The sequence below is a fragment of the Pseudophryne corroboree genome, chromosome 4, assembly GCF_028390025.1.
Source record: "Pseudophryne corroboree isolate aPseCor3 chromosome 4, aPseCor3.hap2, whole genome shotgun sequence".
In the NCBI taxonomy this organism is placed as follows: Eukaryota; Metazoa; Chordata; class Amphibia; order Anura; family Myobatrachidae; genus Pseudophryne; species Pseudophryne corroboree.
The window spans coordinates 360,256,377-360,270,753 of NC_086447.1; positions in this window are offsets into that span (position 1 = coordinate 360,256,377).

Sequence of the window (14,377 nt, forward strand, 5' to 3'; positions counted from 1 at the left end):
AAAAGGGGATGCTGTCTGCCGTAATGTGTAAAAAGGGGACGCTGTCTGCCGTAATGTGTAAAAAGGGGACGCTGTCTGCCGTAATGTGTAAAAGGGGACGCTGTCTGCTGTAATGTGTAGAAAGGGGATGCTGTCTGCCGTAATGTGTAAAAGGGGAATCTGTCCACCGTAATGTGTAAAAGGGGACGCTGTCTGCCGTAATGTGTAAGAAGGGCAATCTGTCCGCCGTAATGTGTAAGAGGGGCTGTACCTGGTGTAGTGGTGCTACTGTGTGGCGTAATTTGAATAATGGAGACTACTATAATATGTAATATGAATTGGTATTATTTTGTGGCAACACCCCTTCCCCATGAAGCCATGCTCCTATATATTTTATTTAAGGCGCGCACTGCCCCTCTTTTACATAGAGGGGGGGGGGAGCAGATGCCCTATCTTGCACGCAGCACTAAAATGTCTAGTTACGGCACTGTAATGTACGATCAGGTATATTACTGATTTAACTCTCAAGGACACATCAACAAAATCTCACTACTGCAACTTGCTGCTATTACATTTGGGCTTTGAGTCCAGTTAGGTATCACCTTTTCATTGGCAATGAAACGTCTTACAGTATCTGTAATAAAATAAGTTTTAGTAAACACATAGGTCAGAAGTCCAGACATATTTCCTCTTTCTGCTGCGGGGTACACTGGGCTCCACAAGGATTGGACAATGGGGGTGTAGAGTAGGATCTTGATCCGAGGCACCAACAGGCTCAAAGCTTTGACTGTTCCCAGAATGCACAGCGCCGCCTCCTCTATAACCCCGCCTCCCTGCACAGGAACTCAGTTTTGTAAGTTGGTGCTGAGGTAAGCAGGCATTAACAGGGGGGCTGCTCCAGGCAGCCCTAAAAAGAGCTTTTTTGTGAAGAAAAAGTGAAGACTTCAAGGGCAGCAGCGGTGGTAAATGTCTTGTGACATTCACTGCTGCTGCTCCAGCTCTCCCCAGCAGCGCTGTACACTCCCGAGCCCTGGTTGCCGGGTACCTATAGCGGAGGCTCCGGTTTTCTTCACGTTAGACACACACGGCTGGGGCTCTCCAGGATCGCGTGGCTGCGCTTCGGGAGGTGGTAAGTAGGTCCCGCCTGCGGGACCCGGTCTTCATCGCGATCCGGCGCGGTCAGTGGGAGGCGGGCCGCGCGCGCTGGCGGTGGACACTGTGGCCGTACAGGCGATCCCACTAGATCACTAGGGCATGGGCGCAGGTCAGGTTTTCTCTTTAAACTGATTTTTATATCTCCCACAGTACCCGGTGGTTTTGCCAGCAGGGGGATAAGGCTTAGACCTGAAGACTCTCCTTCAGCCCCAGGGCGCCATTTCTAGCAAGTGTTCCCGCCCTGGAGCTGCATCTCTGTCTTTTCCTCACTCCCTGTCTGCGGCGCCATTATCCCTCAGCTCACTGTTCCTGGGACTGCTTGGGCAAATCCTCCTATGTAAAGCCGCCTGGTTGTCAGTGCTGTGACTTTACAAGACACTTAAGTATTCTACCTGCCGTTTCAGACAGTGATAGTTAAGAAAGAGTGCATTTAGTCAGGGTTTTATAGTACAATTACCCTGTGATATACATCCAGTTCTGACTGTGTACTGTTATATCTATTGTTATATAGCTGTGTAAGCTGGTCCAGTGCAGTATTATTGTCAGTAATAACCTCTGCACTGTACAAACTGTGACTTTCTGTGTGTGCATTTGATAGCTGAGTGTTGTCCATTTCGTGTCTTTCACTCAACTTGCTATCCCTATATTCTATAACCTGAGGGGGCTTGGTGCGTCAGGTTTTATCTAATATAGGATTTTCACAAAGATATACTGTATTACGTATTTTTCTCTGTGATTTAGTCACCATATCTCTCCTTTATCTCTGCTAGTGCTGACTACACTGCGCAGGGGTTTGGGTTTAGAGGTATAATGCTGCTGATAATTGTACTGTGTTACCTCATACTGCAAGTTATATCATGTCTGCTTCTGAGGGTAACGGTTCTGGGGCTGAACACACTGCTGGTGTTGCTGAAGCCACAGGCACATATGAGGAGAATATAGCAGCTGTGAGTTCTGGTTCTGGGGGCTCCTTACTCCCCAGTGGGACTGTGGCAACGGAGGCACATACTGACCCACCGTGGGCCGCTTTTTCCACGCTTCTGCATACGCTAGTTCATAAACTAACACCCCCTATGGGACTCCCAATGCCGGTACAACCGTATGTGGTCCCTGCAGCTAACCCGCCGTGGGCGGACGATTTATCTGCTCAATTAAAGAAGTTGAACCAGTCCCTGACTACTAAAGAGTCTGACCATTGCTCGCCTAAGTCCAAGGGGTCCTCTAAGCGAGCGCTTGTCTCCTCACAATCCACTGCTGTCACTGACACCTCGTCTGATGAAGACGGCACGTACACTGACCCCACAGGTTCTGACTCAGATACGGCTGATGGGGAGGGTAGTTCACATGTGGATGTTCCTGATCTTTTGGAGGCTATTAAGTTAATTCTACAGATTACGGATGATCCCGAGCCATCCATCCCTCCTTAGAAACCAGATAGGTTCGAGCGTCAGAAGGTGGTTAAACTAGTTTTATCTCACTCTGACCACCTAGTGGATATACGTCAGGAACCCTCGGAAAACCCGGGTACGAAGTATGTGCCTCAAAAGAAGATGCTGACTTGCTATCCCCTCGCGCCAGAGCTGTCTAAGAATTGGGAAACGCCTCCTCCAGTGGACTCACATGTGGCTAGGATGGTGGTTTCCTCAGCTCTACCTGTCACTACCGTCACATCTCTAAAAGAGCCTACGGATAAACGTGTGGAGGGTTGTCTGAAAGTGATTTACACCCTCACGGGTGCTGCGCAAAGGCCCACTATTGCAGCAACATGGGCTGCCAAGGCTATTGAAGCATGGGCCTTGGAGTTAGAAGCTGAAGTCTCCTCTGACCATGCTAGACAATGCTTGTCATATATTGTCACAGCTTCTCGATATATTAAAGAGGCGGCTTCGGATGCTGGTATCCTAGCAGCCAAAGCCTCTACTACGTCAGTCCAGGCTCGCCGGATATTGTGGCTGAGATCCTGGTCTGTGGATCTGGACTCTAGAAAAACCCTGGAGGTACTCCCTTTCAAGGGAGATATTCTGTTTGGGGAGGACTTAAATAAGATAGTGGCTGACTTGGCTACTGCCAAAACTGCCTGTCTACCAAATACCGCTCCTTCTGTGTCGAAGGCTGAAGGTACGTCCTTTCGCCCCTTTCTCCCTTCAGGTAAAACAAAAGGTCAGGCGTACCACAAGCAGGCCCGCACTTCCAAACCTGGTAAGCCGAAGCCCAAAAGAGCCTGGGTGGCCCATCAGCCAGCTTCCAAGACCGATAAGCCTGCTGCATGACGGGACGGGCCTCCCCCTGGGGGATCCCAGGGTGGGGGGCCGGCTTCTAGGGTATACCCAGGAATGGTTGAAGACCACTTCAGATGCCTGGGTACGGGAAGTCGTCACTCGCGGTTACACCATAGCCTTCAAAAACCGACCCCCTCATCGATTTTGCCAGACAGGAATATTCATTCCGGGAGTCCTGAATTGGGAAGCAGACTTTCTCAGTCGTCAGGACGTGCATGCCGGCGAGTGGGGCCTCCATCCAGAAGTGTTTCAACTCCTAGTGGAAAAGTGGGGTCTTCCAGATGTAGATCTGATGGCGTCTCGACACAATCACAAGGTTCTGGTCTTCGGAGCAAGGACAAGGGATCCTCAAGCAGCATTCGTGGATGTGCTGGCGGTGCCGTGGAGGTTTTGGCTGCCGTACGTGTTCCCTCCGGTGTCACTCCTGCCCAGGGTAATTCGGAAGTTCAAGCAAGAAAAAGGAAATCTGCTTCTCATAGCTCCGGCGTGGCCCAGACGGCACTGGTTCTCAGACCTGCAGGGCCTATCGTCAGAGTATCCACTTCTACTTCCACAACGCCCAGACCTCCTCGTTCAGGGCCCCTGTGTCTACCAGGACCTAGCCCGGCTGTCTTTGACGGCGTGGCTCTTGAAGCTTCCGTCTTGAGGGCTAAGGGTTTTTCTGAAGAGGTCATTAAAACTATGTTGCGGGCCCGGAAACCGGCTTCTGCTCGGATTTACTATAGGCATTCCTACTTTGTTTGGTGCGCATCTCATAATTATGACACTTCCAAGTTTAGTACAGCCAAACTTTTGGCTTTTCTGCAGCAGGGCCTGGATTTAGGGCTGCGTCTGGCCTCCCTCAAGGTTCATATTTCTGCCTTGTCGGTGTGGTTTCAGAGAAAAATTGCGACTTTACCTGATGTTCATACTTTCACTCAGGGGGGTATATTTACAAAGATTCGTGTTTTTGCCGTTTTGAAGGGTGTTTGATCTCGAATGGTATCGGGTGCATTTTACTGCAACTTTTTTAATCCTGATACGGTCATTCACCAAGCTGCCGACGTTTCACAATTCGTATTTTCCGATGTCGATGTGATTCGTAATGTCAGGCAGTGTTTTACGGGAGTGATGAGTAAAACACTGCCTGACAAAACACAAGGAATCCCGGCCGGATCTGTGAGATCCGTGCAGGGCTTCATTGTATACCTTAAAAAGATGTTTAAAGTCTTTAAAATTCTGAAAAAAAATGCGTGGGGTCCCCCCTCCTAAGCACAACCAGCCTCGGGCTCTTTGAGCCGGTCCTGGTTGACAAAATATGGGGGGGGAAATGACAGGGGTTCCCCCATATTTCATCAACCAGCACCGGGCTCTGTGCCTGGTCCTGGTTACAAAAATATGGGGGACAAAAAGCGTAGGGGTCCCCTGTATTTTTAAAACCAGCACCGGGCTCCACTAGCCAGGTACATAATGCCACAGCCGGGGGACACTTTTATAGTGGTCCCTGTGGCCCTGGCATTACATACCCAACTAGTCACCCCTGGCCGGGGTACCCTGGAGGAGTGGGAACCCCTTAAATCAAGGGGTCCCCCCCTCCAGCCATCCAAGGGCCAGGGGTGAAGCCCGAGGCTGTCCCCCCCATCCAAGGGCGGCGGATGGGGGGCTGATAGCCAAGTGTAAAAAATTTGAATATTGTTCTTAGTAGCAGTACTACAAGTCCCAGCAAGCCTCCCCCGCAAGCTGTTACTTGGAGAACCACAAGTACCAGCATGCGGTGGAAAACCTGGGCCGCTGGTACCTGTAGTACTACTACTAAAATAATACCCCCAAAAAAACAGGACACACACACCGTGAAAGTATAAGTTTATTACATACATTCACACCTCCATACATACATACTTACCTATGTTCCCACGAGGCTCGGTCCTCTTCTCCATGTAGAATCCTTGGGGGACCTGTGAAAAAAATTATACTCACATAATCCAGTGTAGATTCTGTCCTTTGTATAATCCACGTACTTGGCAAAACAAAAAAACGTAAACCCGACCACGCACTGAAAGGGGTCCCATGTTTACACATGGGACCCCTTTCCCCGACTGCCAGGACCCCCCCTGACTCCTGTCAAACAGGGTCCCTTCAGCCAATCAGGGAGCGCCACGTCGTGGCACTCTCCTGATTGGCTGTGTGCTCCTGTAGTGTCTGTGAGGCAGCACACGGCAGAGATACAATGTAGCGCCTATGCGCTCCATTGTATCCAATGGTGGGAACTTTGCGGTCAGCGGTTGACCAAAAGTTGACCGCTGACCGCAAAGTTCCCACCATTGGCTACACTGGAGCGCATAGGCGCTACATTGTATCTGTGCCGTGTGCTGCCTGACAGACACTACAGGAGCACACAGCCAATCAGGAGAGTGCCACGACGTGGCGCTCCCTGATTGGCTGAAGGGACCCTCTGGGACAGGAGTCAGGGGGGGTCCTGGCAGTCGGGGAAAGGGGTCCCATGTATAAACATGGGACCCCTTTCAGTGCATGGTCGGGTTTCCTTTTTTTGTTTTGCCAAGTACGTGGATTATACAAAGGACAGAATCTACACTGGATTATGTGAGTATAATTTTTTCACAGGTCCCCCAAGGATTCTACATGGAGAAGAGGACCGAGCCTCGTGGGAACATAGGTAAGTATGTATGTATGGAGGTGTGCATGTATGTAATAAACTTATACTTTCACGGTGTGTGTGTCCTGTTTTTTGGGGGGTATTATTTTAGTAGTAGTACTACAGGTACCAGCGGCCCAGGTTTTCCACCGCATGCTGGTACTTGTGGTTCTCCAAGTACCAGCTTGCGGGGGAGGCTTGCTGGGACTTGTAGTACTGCTACTAAAAACAATATTCACATTTTTTACACTTGGCTATCAGCCCCCCATCCGCTGCCCTTGGATGGGGGGGACAGCCTCGGGCTTCACCCCTGGCCCTTGGGTGGCTGGAGGGGGGGACCCCTTGATTTAAGGGGTTCCCACTCCTCCAGGGTACCCCGGCCAGGGGTGACTAGTTGGGTATGTAATGCCAGGGCCACAGGGACCACTATAAAAGTGTCCCCCGGCTGTGGCATTATGTACCTGGCTAGTGGAGCCCGGTGCTGGTTTTAAAAATACGGGGGACCCCTACGCTTTTTGTCCCCCGTATTTTTGGAACCAGGACAAGGCGCAGAGCCCGGTGCTGGTTGATGAAATATGGGGGAACCCCTGTCATTTTTTCCCCCATATATTGTCAACCAGGACCGGCTCAAAGAGCCCGAGGCTGGTTGTGCTTAGAAGGGGGGACACCACGCAATTTTTTTTTTCACTTTTGACACTAAACACACCCTTTCCCATAGATAACCATGCACAGATCTCACTGATCCGTGCATGGTTATCCAAACTCGACTGGAAAAAGCAGGGTCTTTTTTTTTCCTGCTTTTTTTAACGAATCGAAATAAAATAGACCCGCACTTGAGCACTCAGAGACTAACACCCAAATACGAATGAATAGTGAATACCCGTATTGTATTAAATAACAGCCGCGTTTGACCGATGGTCTATTCATTCGTATTTCAGAACTTTGCCAATCAAACCATTACAAATAGACCAGACACTGCCGAGTTTTCTGCTTAGTGAATTCCCGGATTGGGACTTAGAAAAAAAACACAAATCGGCAAAACTCGTATTTTTAGTAAATACTGGCCAGGGTGTGTTGCGTATCCAGTCTCCCTATGTCCCACCTGTGGCTCCTTGGGACTTGTCGGTGGTTTTGGAGGCGTTGCAGGAGCCTCCGTTTGAACCCCTTGGTTCAGCTGACCTTAAGTGTCTTTCCCTTAAGGTGGTGTTCTTGCTGGCTATTGCCTCTGCTAGAAGAGTGTCGGATCTGGGTGCCTTGTCTTGTAGTTCCCCATATTTGATTTTTCACCGTGATCGGCCGGTTCTTAGGACTCGTCCCGGATATTTACCTAAAGTGGTTTCTTCGTTCCACCTTAATCCGGAGATTGTGGTTCCGGCCTTATTCTCTCCTGATTTGTCTCCCAAAGAGAGGTCTTTGGATGTGGTACGGGCTCTCCGTATCTATGTGAAGATAACTGCTTCTATTCGAAAATCTGATTCTCTCTTTGTTTTGTTTGGATTTCACAAACGTGGCTGGCCTACTCACAAGCAGACCCAGGCCAGATGGATTAGAATGGTGATTGCACATGCTTATGTGAGGGCTGGTCTGTCAGCTCCTGGTCACATCACGGCCCATTCTACTCGGTCTGTTGGACCTTCTTGGGCGGCGCAACGTGGTGTGACCATTGATCAATTGTGCAAGGCGGCTACGTGGTCCTTAGGGAACACGTTTATAAAGTTCTATGCCTTCGATACTGCCGCTTCCCAGGATGCTTCCTTTGGACGCCGGGTTCTTGTGCCCGCAACAGTGCGTCCCCTCCCATAAGGAACTGCTTTAGGACATCCCCATTGTCCAATCCTTGTGGAGCCCAGTGTACCCCGCAGCAGAAAATGAGATTTATGGTAAGAACTTACCTTTGTTAAATCTCTTTCTGCGAGGTACACTGGGCTAGACAAGGCACCCACCCTGACGCACTTTGCTTCTTTGGGTTGGTATGGCATTAGCTGCTGACACTTCTCTTGTCGTCTCTTTTCCTGCTACTGCATTGGGCTGGTTAACTAAAAACTGAGCTCCTGTGCAGGGAGGTGGGGGTATAGAGGAGGCGGTGTTGTGCATTCTGGGAACAGTCAAAGCTTTGAGCCTGTTGGTGCCTCGGATCAAGATCCTACTCTACACCCCTATTGTCCAATCCTTGTGGAGCCCAGTGTACTTTGCAGAAAGAGATTTAACAAAGGTAAGTTCTTACCATAAATCTCGTTTTATGTGGCATACTATATATATTTTTGGCACTTGTGCCTTTATCTAGGAACTGCATATTATATTCAGTAAAAGATTTGAAATGCTAAAAAAAAAAATCTGGAATGGCATAAAAATTAATTCCTGACAGAAATTACGCTCACTTCATTATATATTTGTCTCCCAAATTTAAAGCACATTCCACTTCTTGAAAGACTTAAATGCTGCAAATTTTGGCATTTTACATAATTGCCATTACCCAGAGACAGAATTTCCAGGAGGAAAGCTTTCTGCACACAGTACTAGATTAACTCCTTCCTCACGATTGCATTTGAACAAAAACGTGAGCTTGAGGAAAGCACTACTCCATTTCATATGTTTTTACTCTTCTAAAGAAACAGTATATTTATTTGTGACAAACAGTTATTTAAAAACATTTTAAGAAGAAATTAGGACCCATCATCCATTCTGTAAGCTCTATTATAACTATTTAGGTTTAGTAGCAAACCAAAAAAGCAGACTAATGGGCAAAACCATGTTGCACTGCAGGTGGGGCAGATATAATATGTGTAGAGAGATTAAGATTTTGGTGGGTTGCATTGTTTCTGTGCATGGTAAATACTGTCTGCTTTATTTTTACATTGTAATTTAGATTTCAGTTTGAACACACCAGTGCCATAACTAGACATTTTAGCACAGTGTGCAGGAAACAGTATCGGTACCCCCCTTAATTAAAATAGGACCAGTGTGCATTGTAGGCACGCACCAAAAATATAGGGGTGTGGCTTCACGGAGAAGGGGTGTGGCCACAAAATAATACCAATTTATATTACGCTGCACAGTAGTCTCCATTATTCAAATTACGCCTTACTGTAGCGCCACTACACCCCCTTTTTATACATTACGGCAGCCAGAGTCCCTTTTTACACATTATGACAGGCAGAGTCCTCCTTTTACACATTACGGCAGGCAGAGTCCTCTTTTACACATTACTGCAAGCAGCGTCCCTCTTTACACATTATGGCAGGCAGAATCCCCTTTTACACATTACGGCAGACAGAGTACCCTTTTTACACATTACGGCAGGCAGAGTAGATGGCTGGATGGATAGATAGATAGATAGATAGATAGATAGATAGATAGATAGATAGATAGATAGATAGATACTGGCTGTCTCTCCGCTGGCTCAGGCTCCGGTCTGTCCCTTCCGCCTCCTGGCATTCACATTGGCAGCCAGCCAATGTGGAAGGAGAGGGACAGCTGCAGCGGTGCCACCACCAATTACAGTGTACCGCTGTGGCTCCAGAGTCCCCTCCCTTCTCCTCCTCCCCTGCCCCCGGAGCTGCTTCTCCGCTTGCTCCAGCCGGCAGCACACAGTACAGGTGGCTTGTAATGAGTCAATCTGACTCATTACAATGCAACAAACGTTGGGCCCCTTGAACGGAGATGCGCCCTCAGGGCGACTGCACTGTGTGCCAGGCACCGCTGGGACACACGTAGTTACGGCCCTGGAACACATCCCACCCAAATCTAAATCTCTCTACCCATGTTACATCTGCCCCATTAGTCTGTTTTTTTGGTTTGCTAACAAACCTGAATAAGGCCCTTTTGTATATCCTGACTGGGCATGAGCAATCAACACTAAAATCAGTGTACGAAACCTGACCTAGGTTTTACTGGTAGGACCTCTCCCACTAATTTCCGGCTATGGGGACACATCAAACCTTTTGACTAATTTGAGTCTCTTAAGCTTAGTGGATAACAGGTTACTTTGGGGACTGCTACCTATTTGACTTAAAAAATGTACCTCCTAAAAACTAGAGATGAGTGGTTCGGATTACTTGAATCTGAGCCATCCGAACTTCTGGGATCTGAGTCAGGTGTTCCCGCCAGACTCGAATTCCAATTCGGGGCAAAACATCATCCTCACAGCGTTGTATTCTCATGGGTTCTGGACTCGATATAAGGGGTCCACAGTGGTGATTCATGCCATTTCGCGCAGTCCAGACACACTGCTGTGTGCAGCGCTGTGATGATTTAAGTGGCTGTGCGGTTTCCAGACAGAGTGACTACTACAAGTGGCTGTAATTAATTTATACAAGGCACACTGCTGTATGCTGCACTCTGCTCTGCTGATTTACTGTAAGTGGCTGTGTGGTGTTAAGACAGAGTGACTAATACAAGTGGCTGTTCTTAACTTATACAAGAGGCATACAAGCATGCCCCTACCCACTGCGTTCACAAAAGCAGTAGGTTAATAGAAGTAAAAAAAATTGTATAACTTGTTTATTACTGTTCTGCATACTGCATCCCAGTCTGCTGCACCCCAATACACTCTGTACCCCAGTACCCATGTGTAAAAGCAGTCTGACTCCACACAATGGCCCTCATTCCGAGTTGATCGGTCGCAAGGCGAATTTAGCAGAGTTACACACGCTAAGCCGCCGCCTACTGGGAGTGAATCTTAGCTTCTTAAAATTGCGACCGATGTATTCGCAATATTGCGATTACTAACTACTTAGCAGTTTCAGAGTAGCTCCAGACTTACTCTGCCTGTGCGATCAGTTCAGTGCTTGTCGTTCCTGGTTGACGTCACAAACACACCCAGCGTTCGCCCAGGCACTCCCACCGTTTCTCCGGCCACTCCTGCGTTTTTTCCGGAAACGGTAGCGTTTTCAGCCACACGCCCCTGAAACGCCGTGTTTCCGCCCAGTAACACCCATTTCCTGTCAATCACATTACGATCGCCGGAGCGAAGAAAAAGCCGTGAGTAAAAATACTTTCTTCATAGTAAAGTTACTTGGCGCAGTCGCAGTGCGAACTTTGCGCATGCGTACTAAGCGGATTTTCACTGCGATGCGATGAAAAAGAACGAGCGAACAACTCGGAATGAGGGCCAATATGAGCTGAGCTGCCAGCTAAAAATAATATATATATATATATATATATATATATATATATATATATATATATAGTTGTATCATTGATTTGTACTGTTCTGCGCACTTCACTAAGAGGCATGTCACTGACAACCTCTTAGAAAAACTGAGGGCTGTCATAGCAACATTGCTTACCCCACTTGGACTCTCCTCAGGATATGTGATTTCTGATAATACCACAAATAATGTAAAAGCATTACAGCATCCCATGTTTTGCTCACACAATCAGTTTTGTGGTACAGGTTTTTGTAAAATATGACAGGGCATGCAGGAGATGCTGTCTGTGGCCCAAAAAATTTCAGGACATTTTCAGCATTCAACCACAGCATGCATGAGTTTGCAGCACTTGCAAGAACAGTTAAATTTGCCCTGCCACCAAATGAAGCAAGAGGTGCTAACCAGGTGGAATTTCACCCTTTAAGTGGATGGAGGAACAGCAAAAAGCCATGACATTGAGAGAGGAGGGGAAGTGTACCTTAACCCAGCACAGTAGAAAATACTTTCTGTGTTGTGCAAGGTGCTGAAGCCCTTTGAAGTGGCCACCTATGAAATTAGTTCAGACACTGCTAGCTAGAGTAAGGTGATTCCCCTAATTAGACTTTTGGAAAAGCAGCTGGAGAAACTGAAGGAGGAGATCAAAATAAATCCACAAAGTATGTCAGACTTGTAGATTAAGTCCTTTATTCGCTTCACCAGGATCCAAGGGTTGCCAATATCTTGAAATCAGATCACTACATTTTGGCAATATTTCTTAGATGTGCTATAAACTGCCATGTGTTTGTGCCACTGCTCTGTCGCTTTGTAACTAGCCAGCTCACTGCAGCTTTTGGCCTAAAGTGAATGAACACAATATTGTAAGCTGTGAGGTAGACATAATTGACTGGAATTGAGTGGAAATTAATGTTATTGAGTTTAATAATACTCTAAGAACAAAAGAAGGCCCAAATTATCAAAACCGTAAAACGAATTAGAAACAAAACCAGCAAAAATGATCTGACACACATCTCTACTGAAAACAGTATTTTTCTGCTTCATACTATCTAAACAGTTGTGGCACAGAATCATATCTACTGACAACATGCTCAATTATTATACCTTTTGACCAGATGTCATACTGTCTGCCAGGTTTTGAAATTCTTATGGGCCAGGCTCAGGTAAGACCAAAGATAAAACCTATGCATCCTAAAATTTAGCATTATTTATGGAATAAGCAATTAAAATGTATCAATTATATACAATGCTGTTATTTGCAACAGCAAAATCGATCCTGTATCTGTTCGGGTTGGTTATGGAATGGCAGTGGTCACATGACCGACCGTGGCAACCCAACAGTTAAAATCCTGACACAGGATGGGGTTAAGTATTTTACACCTTTCCCATTCCCTACCTTAACCCTAACCTTAGGAGGGTGTTGGCTAGGGCTAACCCTTCGGGGGTGTCGGCTATGATTAACCCCCTTAAGTGCCTGACCATAACCCTATTCCCACCCCCCCCCCTCCTTCCCCAGGGCCCTAACCCTAACTCCCTCCCCAATACTCACTTTCGGGATGTTAGCTGTCGGTGTCCCGGCGCCAGTCTCCTGAGGGGTGTCAGGATTCTGGTGTCAGTCACATGACCACTGGCATCCCGACCACCGGTAGGCCAAACGCATCTCATCTGTTCTACTAGCTAACATCCCTGTAATTACAACCAAAATCCGCAGCCCTGTATTCCATGCCCTCCTCTCCACTGACACGTCTGAGAACATTAATGACAGCTGCAGAGGAATTTCTGGAAGTGGAAGACAGCACTTTTAGGACTAAAAACAGTAAATAAATAATCCTACTTTTTCTCTTCCCTGCTGCTTATATCTTCCTCTCTTATTCTGGACATACATGGACAGATAAAATGCCTGTCAGACTGACATGTATTTTATCTGCCATGGCAGATATATCCAGGACATACTGCACACTGAGATCTCTCACAGTCACTGGCGTTTCTATAACGAGTGCAGTGTGTGTACACGTGCCCCTGAGTCCAGAGGGGGCCCCCACCGCACACACTGCACCCATTTTTAAAATACTCGCCCCTCCGAAGTCCAGCGTCTGCATCCGCAGCGCTATTAGAACTCCGTGAAAATTGCTCAGCGGCCATTTTCACGGAGTTCTGCGCATGCGCAGTAGAGACATCTCAGGGAAAATGGCCGCCGCACCATTTTCCAGGAGATCTGCGCATGCGCAGTAGAGTCTGAGCCCTCTAGTGCTCAGACTCTACAGCGCTCTGGGCAGAGAGGAGGGGGCCCGAACGGAGGAGGCTTGTTCAGCCTCTGCCTCTCTTAAAACGCCCCTGCTCACAGTGTATGTCACATGATGTGACTGGACGCCTTCTCACTCTCACTGGCTACGCTCAGCGATCACAGATTGAGTTTAGGTCACACGGGACCTGACCAATAGGGAATTCCCTCTTACCATCAGTAACCAACTGTTACTAACTCCACCCACTGTGTAGTGGGTGGCTATGATGCTGCCACCACCAGGCTCCTACCACAGAGCCTGGAACCGCGTTGCTGCTGTGTATGCATTGACTTTTGCCACACCTCCTATCTGGCGTCAATTGACCCACACTGATCGCCATCCTAGAGCAGATCCTGCACGATAGCTTGGCAGAGGGTGGAAATTGGATACGCTGGGCTTTCCCTAGAACAGGCAGAAAACTGGACTGCTTTGGCACACTCCTGTTTGTCGCAGGATGAATGGCAATCGTATGTCTTCAAGAAAAAGATGTTTATTGCTCGCAGTCTTAAAGAAGACTCTTCCTGCTTGCAAGCATTGCTCAGAGGATTGCATACAAGATGTTACAGCAGATCTATGTCAGAGAAGATGTGCACACAGGGCTCACAGCCCTCATTAACACACAATGCAGATGTGTCAGTATACATCTTTGCCCATGATGCGTTTGCATAGCGAGACAAAGAAACACCATGCCAATGTATTTGCGGGTACGTGCATATGCATGCTCCAGCGAATGCTTAACATTCAACAGAGCAGCACGGTGGTAGCGGCCAGGCAGTGGGTGTAAGACGCTCCCGCTGTAGTGTATAGTGAGACGGGGACTGGGAGACACTGTGGGGATGGGTAGTGGGAGGACATGCTCCCGCTAGCCGTAGTTATATGTCCTGTTCTGTGTGCAATCGCATTGCG